Raw genomic sequence first — 12,289 nt, 5'->3', positions numbered from 1 at the left:
TAATTTAGGTATATTTGCATATAGAATAAATGTCAAATTTTAAAGTTTGAATGGAAGTTAATATAACTTGTGTATATGGATTCAGAACCATCATTTATAATTGCAGATCAGGTGCAGTTCATTATACATTATTTTTTCATTATAAAAATGTCAGGGTGTTCTGGCTTGATCCCATTCTTAGGATTTAAACTTGTTTGGTTCAGGTCAGCTACGGGGAGACTATTTTTATAAAGAACTTTTGAATAAAAGGGAAACAAGCATGCTTGTGCAGCCTCATGGGGGAAGGAGGAAGGGCTGGCTCAGGTGTCTGACTCATGTATTGCTCTACCGCCCTGGCCCTTTGGGCTCATGTTGAAGATCTCCTTCACTTTTCCCTCAGAATCCAGCTATTAAAATTCCTATGTAATGGGTGCCTGTCACGGTGCCCAGGCTAATCGCTGTTACAACGGGTAAGTGATGCCCTGCTAAACCTCAATCATCCTATCACAAGACCTGTGACGCCTTTCATTTGTTAGTGTTCTGCCCTCTCAGCTCAGAAGCATTGTACTGGCTGACAGAATGTTTCAAACATCTTTGAGGTCCACACAATGATAGCATTGCAATTTTATGTCATTTAAGTTTTCTATCAACCATAAATATTACAGAAGGCTTATAAATGTCAAATACATGAATGGCATTTCTGTTTCATCCTAAGAGTACTTTTTTTTTTGTTTTAACGTATCTTTACTATGAAAAATTTAAAATATACACAAAAGTAGAAAAAAATAATGTAACATTCCTAATGTACCTATCACCCAGAAGCTAAAATTACCAACAGATGACAAATCAGGTTTTATCTCTGCCCTTTCACTCACCTTTACCCAGATACCTGCTGGATTTTTTCTCTTTCTTTTCTTTTTTTTTTTTTTTTGGAGACGGAGTTTCTCTCTCGTCACCCAGGCTGCAGTGCAATGGCACAATCTCGGCTCGCTGAAACCTCCGCCTCCCAGGTTCAAATGATTCTCCTGCCTCAGCCTCCTGAGTAGCTGGGATTACAGGCACCCACCACCACACCTGGCTAATTTTTGTATTTTTAGTAGAGATGGGATTTCACCATGTTGGCCAGGCTGGTCACGAACTTCTGCCCTCAAGTAATCTGCCCGCCTCGGCCTCCCAAAGTGCTGGGAATATAGGCGTGAGCCACTGTGCCTGACCCCTGCTGGATTTTTTCAAAAGCAAGTTCCAGACATCATAATTTTATCTATGATAACATTAGTATGTAAATGTCAGATATCATAATTTTGTCGATAAAAATGTCAGTATGGGCTAGGAGAGGTGGCTTATGCCTGTAATCCTAGCACTTTGGGAGGCTGAGGCGGACACATCACTTGAGCCCAGGAGTTTGAGACCTGCCTGGGCAACATGGTGAAATCTCATCTCTATAAAAAATACAAACGTTAGCGGGTGTGGTGGCATACACCTGTAGTCCCAGCTACTGGGAGGCTGAGGTGGGAGGATTGCTTGAGCTCAAGAGGTCGAGGTTGCAGTGAGCCGACATCCTACCACTCCACCCCAGCCTGGGTGACAGAGTAAGATCCTGTCTCAAAAAGATAAAAAATAAAAAAAGTCAGTATGTATTATTCAGAGAAAAGGACTTTTAAAATGTTAACTATAATATTATTTTTTACACTGAACAATTAATAATTTATTAATATTATCAAATATCTAGATAATAGATAATAGTAGATATTCACATTTTTCTGATAATCTCAGAAATATCTTTTTGGCCCAGGCAGGGTGGCTGACGCCTGTAATCCCAGTACTTTGGAAGGCTGAGGCGGGGGGACCACCTGAGGTGTTTGAGACCTGCCTGGCCAACATGGCAAAACCCTGTCTCTACTAAAAACACAAAAAATTAGCCACATGTGGTGGTGCGTGTCTGTAGTCCCAGCTCCTCAGGAGGCTGAGGCAGGAGAATCGCTCACACCCGGAGGCGGAGGCTGCAGAGAGCCGAGGTGGCACCACTGCATTCCAGCCTGGGCGACAGAAGTGAAACTCCATCTCAAAAAAAAAAAAAGGAAAAAAGAAGTATCTTTCTGGAATTGTTCATTTCAATCTAAATCCAAACAAATTTCATGGATTGCATTTAGTTGATAACATGTATTAAATCTTCATAATCTTTTTTCTTTATTTGTTGAAAAAACCAGGTTGTCTTGTACAATTCTTATCCTTGCTCCCCCCACACACCCCACACTCCACAGTTGATCTGGCTGGCAGTGGTGTTCTTTAATGTGTTCTTCTGAACCCAAGATTTTTATTTATTTATTTATTTATTTACTGAGACAGAGTCTCGCTCTGTCATCCAGGCTGGAGTGCAGTGGCACAATCTTGGCTCATTGCAACCTCTGCCTCCCCAGTTCAAGCGATTTTCCTGCCTCAGCCTCCTGAGTAGCTGGGATTACAGGCATGGGCCACTGTGCCTGGCCAGAATCCAAGTTTTTTTTTTTTTTTTTTTTTTTTGAGACGGAGTTTTGATCTTGTTGCCAAGGCTGGAGTACAAAGGTGTGATCTCGGCTCACCGCAACCTCTGCCTCCGGGGTTCAAGCAATTCTCTTGCGTCAGCTTCCTAAGTAGCTGGGATTACAGGCATGGACCACCACGCCCAGCTAATTTTGTATTTTTAGTAGAGATGAGGTTTCTCCATGTTGGTCAGGCTGGTCTTGAACTCCCGACTTCAGGTGATCCACCTGCCTTGGCCTCCCAAAGTGCTGGGATTATAGGTGTGAGCCACTGCACCTGTCCCCCAAGATTTTTAAGAGAGGGATTTAGGGGTAATTACTTAGACTCCAAAGGTTAAGAATCACTGCATACGTAGGAACCATGCAGTGGTGGTAAGGGCTCCAGAGGAACCAAATAGAAAGCAATGTGTAGTTGTTTTTGTGGCAATAAATGAGAATAATAATCTAGAATTAATCAGCCACTCCATAAGCCTTATCTTGACATTTACGTTACCATGGGCCTCTCATTTCAAAAAGTTTAGCAGAAAATTAGTTGGGCATGGTGGTGCCCGCCTGTAGTCCCAGCTACTTAGGAGGCTGAGGCAGGAGAATCACTTGAACCCCAGAGGTGAAGGCTGCAGTGAACTGAGAACACCTGGGCGACAGAGTGAGACTCTGTCTCAACAACAACAGCAACAAAAGTTTAACAGCGAAAGTAGGATCATGGTGTTTGTTTTGTTATATTTTTATTATTGATGCTACCATCTCCGTATTTCTATCATCTGCACATAGCCACCTGCTTTATCCTACTTTCAGCTACACTCCAACTGCAGTACTGAGTCCTATCAGACAACCCTAAAGTTTTGTGACAAATCATTTAGGACACTGTATCATGTCGCTTCTGTAATCAATAATTGGCTATGCCTTTAACATTTGTATGTATTTATACTATTTTGAATCTGAATGGTTTTTTTTATGGTTTAACAAAGCAAGAACTCTTACTTTAGAAGTACATTAGGCACATTTAAAATATAGATTTTGACCTTGGAGTTTCTGGAAAAATTATCCTATGTATCCTCTTTTATGACAATGGAACTGTCACTTAGGATTTACAGAAGACAGCTGGATTCTCATATCTGCTTCTGTATTCAATCCGTTTTGATATGTTGATTGAGCGAAGTATATGAAGAAAAGCCAGCCTCACACAGTATTCTATATTTTAATAGTTGTTTCAGATACATCAAACATTTATGGGTGTAGGTTTTTTTTTTTTGAGATGAAGTCTCGCTTTGTTGCCAGGCTGGAGTGCAGTGGCGGGAACTTGGCTCATGGTAACCTCTGCCTCCCGGGTTCAAGCAATTCTCCTGCCTCAGCCTCCCGAGTAGCTGGGACTACAGGTGCCCGCCACCATGCCCAGCTAATTTTTCATATTTTTAGTAGAGATGGGGTTTCACTGTGTTAGCCAGGATGGTCTCGATCTCCTGACCTCGTGATCCACCCGCCTCGGACACCCAAAGTGCTGTGATTATAGGCGTAAGCCACCGCGCCTGGCCCATCTCTTGAACTTTTAATGGATCTCTCCTCATGTATAATTTTGTAATATGATGCATTGAAAATATTGGTTCACTGAGTTATGCAGATCTTCCAAATGTTGACATATTTCAGTAGATAATGTTGAAAAATTATATTCATAAACAACATAATAATCTCATCAGAAAATTTTGAAGTAGGGGCAGGCTGCGAAGTTCAGAGATAGATTCAAGTTTTTAACATTTTTAAAATTTCTAGTTTTCTTGTGAAAACTCAAATTTTACCCCTGACCAAAAATAGTTTTTTCTTTGAGATCACAGGCTCATTTCACTTGTTTCTAAGAGTATGTCTGTATATTTTTGAGAAATACCCCAATCTGAATAACCATACCCAGCATCTTCATCATTCTTTCAAGTAAAATTTATGTTCTGTGAAAAAAATCAGCTAAGTCAGCTCTCAAGTCCACCAATTTCATGGATTCTATTCTTTGAGACATCTGTTGTCCTTGGGCATGCAAGAGATATGCTTTAAGCATATGTCCATTTCACCAGAGAAAATATTTAAAAATACTTCATCATAATGTGAACTCAAGGGCTGAGATGTAATAAAATTGATTTTTTTAGTGCTTCATTAAAACATTTCAATTTTTAAAATTTCTATTTATTTTTAAATTGACATCATCAAGACATTTAAAAAATAAAACTGGCTCTTGTTTGCTTTGATGCCTGGAAGTGGCTACTAGTACGTTATGACCACTAAGACAGTTTGATGCCACTGCCTTGATTTGTTCTAAGACAGCAACTGGTTTATCCATTATTGCTTTTGCACCATGAATGTCAATGTGGACACTGTGAAAAGGGCAAAGAACGCATTAGAAAACTCCTATTCATCACTTCAGAAAATGCTTTGGAGGAATTCCTTCTCTCACTTTGGAAAACTATTCAAAAATATCTTTTAAAGCTGATAATATATACACCCAAAGAATGGGCAATTCTAGTTATATACAGAAGAAACTGGGCATGGTGACTCACACCTGTAATCCCAGCACTTTTCGAGGCTGAGGCAGGATGATCATTTGAGCTCGGGAGTTCAGGACGTGCTTGGGCAACATAGCAAGAGAGACCCCCAACTCTAAAAAGTAGTTTTAAATTAGCTGGGTGTGGTGGTGTGTGCTTGTAGTACCAGCTACTTGGGAGGCCGAAGCGGGAAGATCACTTAAGCCCAGGAGATCCAGGCTTCAGTGAGCTATAATCATGCCACTGCATCCAAGTCTGAGTGACAGTGAGACCCTTCCTCTAAAATAAAACAAACAAACAAACAAAAAATAGTCATACAGCACTATTAGTAATAGCTGAAAACTGGAGACTTCTCAGCTGCCATCAACAGTAAAAATGGCGTTAGAGGTGAGTAGAAAGATTATCTTTTGGGGTAGGGAGGGTAAAGTCTGGAAGCAGGTAAGGGGAATATAAGAGCATTTGTGACATATTTTCTGTCTCTATTATTTCAATACAGAATTTATATTAAAATGAATTTGATGAATGAATGAGTTCTTGTACTGTTTTAAGAATATCTGTTACTTCTTGTTTATACATGTTTCGGAATTGATCTTTCCTATGTACATTCATCCCACAAATATAGTTAGTTTCTGTCTACTTACTATGTGCTAGACAACTACACTAGGCATTGGGAAAACAGAGGTAAGCAAAAAGGTACAGCTTCTCTCTCTTTATGTAGTTTGCAATGCAGTTTATTTGCTTTGAGCAAAATCATATTAGTGTCACCACTTCCATACAAATCTGGACCATAATTCATTGATGGAATGTTCTGTGACCCAGTTGTTTTTGTTTATTCCTTTCAACTATTTCCTTGATCAGGAAGTCCCTATATCCAGATAAAACTTTACATGTAAAAACTTCCTCTTAATCTTCAGTGGTTAAAGATGTCAAACTTACTGATTTCTTAGATACTTAGATTTGGCCATATTTAAGCTCCAAGAAAGGAAGCATTTCATTGAGACCACATTTCTTCTGAGCTTGTTTGTTAATGAGAGAGTGATCTGCAAAAGTGCATGCTCTACATTTCCTTCCTTTAAGACTTACGTGAGGCATTGTCAGTTCCCCATATATCTCTGGGAAGGACACAAAGGGTCACCATTATCTCCTCCCCTATCTTTAAATGTGAGAAGCATGTGTCCAATTAAATCTAGTACTTCCTCTTCATTGTTCTGTATGAATAATTAACCTTTCTAAGTGCTGACATCAGGAAGGTTTTGAATCTTCCCTTTTCTTCCAAGGGAAAAATAAAATGAGGAGCAGAACAGATTTTTTTTTATACATATAGTTTTCTTTTTAATCACTTCTAAGGATATAATCATAAAATATGAGGGTTAAAATATCAAATATTGATCCTGAAAATTATTATTTTGTTTACTCTTTGGTTATAATGATTTATTATTAATGTGGGCTTCTCTAGAGTAATAACGTTCTCTAATGCAATCATTTAGAACAATATGGTCACCAGTCTCCTTTCATTGGTCACAAGGGAACACTATAAATCAATTTCTATGATCTTTGCAACTGAAACTTGCTGGATGCCAGCTGTGTTCATTTCTGTTAATTATCATCCTTTTAAATCTCATCCTTTCTGTAAGTGAGATATGCACTTTAGGACTTTTTTATAGTGTAAATTGTTCTGTTCATCCTCCTACAGGCCTCCGACAAGGTTTTTGCCCCTCTAAGTTGATTTATAATGTAACCTTGAAACAAGGAGAAGCATTAGTCGGCTGCTGTTTTAATACATGGCTTGTCAGCTATTTTATAACTATTGTTATACAACTATTGGCTACAGAAATTTCTAGATAGGAGGACTTTGAATCCCTAACTATTTTGAAAAGTTTAGCTGAACGTTCTCGATCATACCCATTCTCTGTGCTAATAAATACTTGACTGATGGAGAGAAAACAGCTTTGATCTATCTATAGGCTTTGATATTGTCATAAACCAGTGAACTTGGGGAGCTGAAAATGTGATGAAATCATTTTGCATGTAACATGTGAAAATGGTTTTCCTCTCTGTTTATGTCTACCTATTCTGCAACACAGAGTTAAGTTATCTTAAGGACTCATTAACATTTTGGAATGAGAGTTCTGTGCAGCTCTTAGTTTCCCTAGTCAAATTTGATCAGGCTCATTTCCATGGTGATTTATTTTTCCAACATGCACAATTGCCATTTCAGAATAATTCTTCACCTGAATTGTCACGCAGTCTCCCCTTCTGGCTTCTCTGCCTGCAAATTCCCAGTTCCCATCTCCTTCAATCGCATCTCAATCCATTCACTCCACCAAGCTGAAAACCTCAAGATCCTCCTGCATGTGCGCTTCTCCTCCTCCTCCTCCCCCCTCCCCCTCCTCCCCCCTCCCCCTCCTCCCCCCTCCCCCTCCTCCCCCTCCCCCTCCCCTCTCCCCCCTCCTCCTCCTCCCCCCTCCTCCTCCTCCTCCCCCTCCTCCCCCCTCCTCCTCCTCCTCCCTCCTCCTCCTCCTCCCCCTCCCCTCCTCCCCCTCCTCCTCCTCCCCCTCCCCTCCTCCCCCTCCTCCCCCTCCTCCTCCCCCTCCTCCTCCTCCTCCCCCTCCTCCTCCCTCCTCCCCTCCTCCTCCCCCTCCTCCCCTCCTCCTCCTCCCCCTCCTCCTCCCCCCTCCCTCCCCTCCTCCCCCTCCTCCTCCTCCCCCTCCCCTCCTCCCCCTCCTCCCCCTCCTCCCCTCCTCCTCCTCCCCCTCCTCCTCCCCCCTCCCTCCCTCCACATACGGCCCCAGCCTGATCACTTAACCTAAACATGTCCTTCCTCCTCTCTCCTCCTTATCCCAACAACTGTGCTTTTTCCAGACTTTCCATATTTCTTATTTCCAAACTAACAATTCTCCAGTCTTTTCCTCTTTTCTGCTTCACGTCTGCTTATATCCATGGGCCACACAATAGGGTCGGATACAGCATGCAAATCTGAACCTACTGCTCGTCTGATTAAATGCACTACTTTTCTGAAGAATGCATTCACCAGAATGGTTCCTTAGAGCTTTTGAATTTTTGGTGCTTATGCCTTTTATTTATGCTTTATACTTTGATACATTTCTTGAAAATGAGCTCAGTCCTTATGAGCAATTTAAAAAATAATACAAAATCTTAGACCTCTACTTTCAATGGCTTTAGGTTCTAAATGTGAGAAACCAAAGCTCCTATGCACACTATGAAAGCCCCTTTAGTGCAAGCATCTTTCTCTCTCTCTCTCTTTCTCCCTCCCTCCTTCCCTCCCTCCCTCTTTCCCCTTCCCTCCTTCCTTCCTTCCTTCCTTCCTTCCTTCCTTCCTTCCTTCCTTCCTTCCTTCCTTCCTTCCTTCATCTCTCTCTCTCTCTCTTTCTTTCTTGACAGACTCTCACTCTGTTGCCCAGGCTGGAGTACAGTGGCAGAATCTCTGCTCACTGCAACCTCCGCCTCCTGAGTTTCAGTGATTCTCCTGTCTCAGCCTCCTGAGTAGCTGGGATTACAGGCGTGTGCCACCATGCCCAGCTGCTTTTTGTATTTTTATTAGAGACGGGGTTTCACCATGTTGGTCAGGCTGGTCTCGAACTCCTGACCTCGTGATCCGCCGGCCTCGGCCTCCCACAGTGCTGAGATTACAGGCGTGAGCTACCGCGCCCGGCCTTCACTCTTTCCTTTTGCAGTTCTTGCCCAGCACTTTATTCCCCGCCTAGCCAATGTCTTCCATGTCTCCACGCTTTGGCTCCTGTGATTTCCTCTGACTGGTGTCACCGGTTGTATATTTGCAAACCATACATCTGTTAAGGAGTTAATGCCCAAAATGTATAAGGAACTCAAATGACTCAATAGTAAGAAAACAAAAACCCAATTAAAAAATAGGCAAAGGACCTAGATAGAGAGACATTTCTCTGAAGAAGACACAAAAATGGGTGCCGGTGTGTAAAAAAATGCCCAACATCAAGAATCATCAGAGAAATGCAAATTAAAGCCATAATGGAATATTATCTCACACCAATTAGAATGGCTGTTATCAAAAAGGCAAGAGGTAACAAGTGTTGGTGAGGCTGTGGATAAAAGGGAGCCCGTTCACTGTTGGTGGGAAGGCAAATTAATTCAGCCACTATGGAGAATATTATGGAGCTCCTAAAAAAGTAAAAAATGTAACTACCATTTGATTCAGTCCTCAAAGAGACTCAATATTTTCCTAGCACTAGAAGACACCTACTCTTGGACCTGAATTACGTCTGCAGACCGGGAAGGCCCACGGTGAAGTCATCCCAATGCAGGGCAGGGTAGGAAAGCATTCACGGAGTCCCACCCTCACTTGCCACCTCAGCAACAAACCCCAAATCAAGACACTGTGAAAATTCTTACCACGTATGAATACACTTTGCATGTTATTTTTACTTCATCCAAAAATATCTGGCGATAAAAGACTGCTAACATTTCTAAGGAAAATTTTGTCTGGGGAAAATCTAGAGCGATGCCATGACTTCTTTTGGATCACAGAATCCTGGGCACTGCTAGCGGAAATCACAGGGGACGGCGCTGAGAGACAAATATGCTGGAGTCAGTTGCTTCCTTCATTTAAGAACAAAGTATCCGTGGAGGCTGGCTTGTGTAAGGGACAGAAGGTGGAGTGGGCTTTGTAAATATCAGACCTATCCATTAAAGATGTCCTTGGAAAGCCGGACACGGTGACTCATGCCCGTAATCCCAGCACTTTGGGAGGCTGAGGCAGGTGAATCACAAGGTCAGGAGTTCAAGACCATCCTGGCCAACATGGTGAAACCTGTCTCTACTAAAACTACAAAAAAAAAAAAAAAAAAAAAAAAAAAATTAGCCAGGCATGGTGGCAAGCACCTGTAATCCCAGCTACTCAGAAGGCTGAGGCAGGATAATTGCTTGAACCTGGGCGGCAGAGGTTGCAATGAGCTGAGATTGCATCACTGTACTCCATCCTGGGTGACACAGTGAGACTCCATCTCAAAAAACAAAACAAAACAAACAAACAAAAGATGTCTTTGGAAAATCTTCAGTTGTATAACCCACAGTGTGTGTGTATGTGTGTGTGTGTATTTTAATTTTAGCAAGCAAAACTATAACATACTGACAACTTTAAATATTTTCATCTTTAGCACACTTTTGTTTGTTTCTTTTATTTTTATTTTTATTATTTTTTTGAGACAGGGATCTGGCTCTGTCACCCAGGCTGGAGTGCAATGGCACAATCTCCACTCACTGCAACCTCTGCCTCCTGGGTTCAATGATTGTCCTGTCTCAGCCCCCGAGTATCTAGGACTACAGGTGCACACCACCATAGCTGGCTAATTTTTGTAGTTTTATTAGACGGTGTTTCACCATATTGGCCAGGCTGGTCTCAAACTCCTGGCCTCAGGGGATCCATCTGCCTCGGCCTCTAAAAGTGTTGGGATTACAGGCATGAGCCACCACGCCCTGCCTCCTTATTTTTTGAGATAGGGTTCGCTCTGTTGCCCAGGCTGGGAGGGCAGTGGCACAATCAAAGCTCACTATAGCCACAAATTCCTGGGCTAAAGCGATCCTTCTGCCAGCCTCCGAAGTAGCTGGGACTACTGGCATGTGCCAGCACGCCTGGTGAATTTTTTTTTTTTGGTAGAACTGGAGTGTTGCTATATTGCCCAGGCTGGTCCTAAACTCCTGGCTTCAAGCCATGCTCCCACCGCCGCCTCCCAAAGCGTTGGGATTACGGGTTTGAGCCACTGTGCTTGGCCTCGACGTACTTTTCAAAGGTTAGTATATGTGCTCACTAAGGAAACATAAACATGGCAATTTGTCAGCCACCTAGAATGTGCTATAAAATTGTAATACCTTCGAGGGGCTGGGTCATCATCTTGGCACAGTACACCCCACTACAAAGAATAATACTGTGGATAACAATTCTTGTTGTCCGTGGTTTAGCTTAGGGCTTTTCTCTCTGTTGTCTCATTTAACCTGTATAACCTGTCTGATAAGTATTATTTACATTTTAAAGATGATTAAAGGGTTCACAGAAGTTACATGATTTGTCCAAAGTCAATGAGTTTCTGTGTGATGGAACTGGGTTTCCACTCAGTCTGCTTGATTTCGAAGTCTGTGTTCTTTTTTTTTTTTTTTTTTTTTGAGACGGAGTCTTGCTCTGTCGCCCAGGCTGGAGTGCAGTGGCGCGATCTCGGCTCACTGCAAGCTCTGCCTCCCGGGTTCCCGCCATTCTCCTGCCTCAGCCTCCTGAGTAGCTGGGACTACAGGCGCCCGCCACCGCGCCCGGCTAATTTTTTGTATTTTTAGTAGAGACGGGGTTTCACTGTGGTCTCGATCTCCTGACCTTGTGATCCGCCCGCCTCGGCCTCCCAAAGTGCTGGGATTACAGGCTTGAGCCACCGCGCCCGGCTCAAAGTCTGTGTTCTTAACAAAGAATGTATAACTTCCTGGGTGTTGAATTTTTGCGTTATTACTTCTGATGAAAGTGACTGTAAAATAGCGAAGAAGTCTACAAAAGTTTGCATAAATGATTTTTAAAAAACAGCTTTATTGAGATACAATTCCCATGCCATAAAATTGGCCCTTTTAAAGTATACAACTCAGTGGTTTTTAGTGCATTCCCAGAATTCTGCAACCATTGACACTACCTAATTTCGGCGCATTCTTAACACGCCACAAAAAGTACCATTAGCAGTCACTCCCTATCACCTCCACGCCCTTGTCCTGGCAACTGCTAACCTCTTTCAGTTCCTTTGGGTTTGTCCGTTCTGAACATTTCATGTAAATGCTACTTTACCATATGGGTACTTTTGTGTCTGGCTTCTCTCACTTAGCATGTCTTCAAAGCTTATCCAGGTTATCACATGTCTTAGCGTATCAGTGCTACCTTCTTATGGCTGAAATTTTCATTGTATGGACACACTACATTTTGTTTATTCGTTAGTTGGCGAGCACTTGGATGTTTTCTTCTTTCTGGCTATTATGTATTATGCTGTTATGAGCATTCATATACGTTTTTATGTGGACAGATTTTTTTCATTTCTCTTTGGTGTACACCTGGGAGTGAAACTGCTGGTTTACGTAACTGTGCTTAATATTCTAAGGAACTATTAAACTGTTTTACATTCTCACCAGCTGCGAATGAAGGCTCAAATTTCTCCACATCTGGCTAACACTTCTTGTTTTGATTATAGGCATCCTTGAAAGTATGAAATGGTATCTGAGGGTGGTTTTGATTTGCATTTCCCTAGTGAT

The sequence above is a fragment of the Macaca fascicularis genome, chromosome 5, assembly GCF_037993035.2.
Source record: "Macaca fascicularis isolate 582-1 chromosome 5, T2T-MFA8v1.1".
NCBI classification, from domain to species: Eukaryota; Metazoa; Chordata; class Mammalia; order Primates; family Cercopithecidae; genus Macaca; species Macaca fascicularis.
This window is presented reverse-complemented; position numbering follows the sequence as displayed.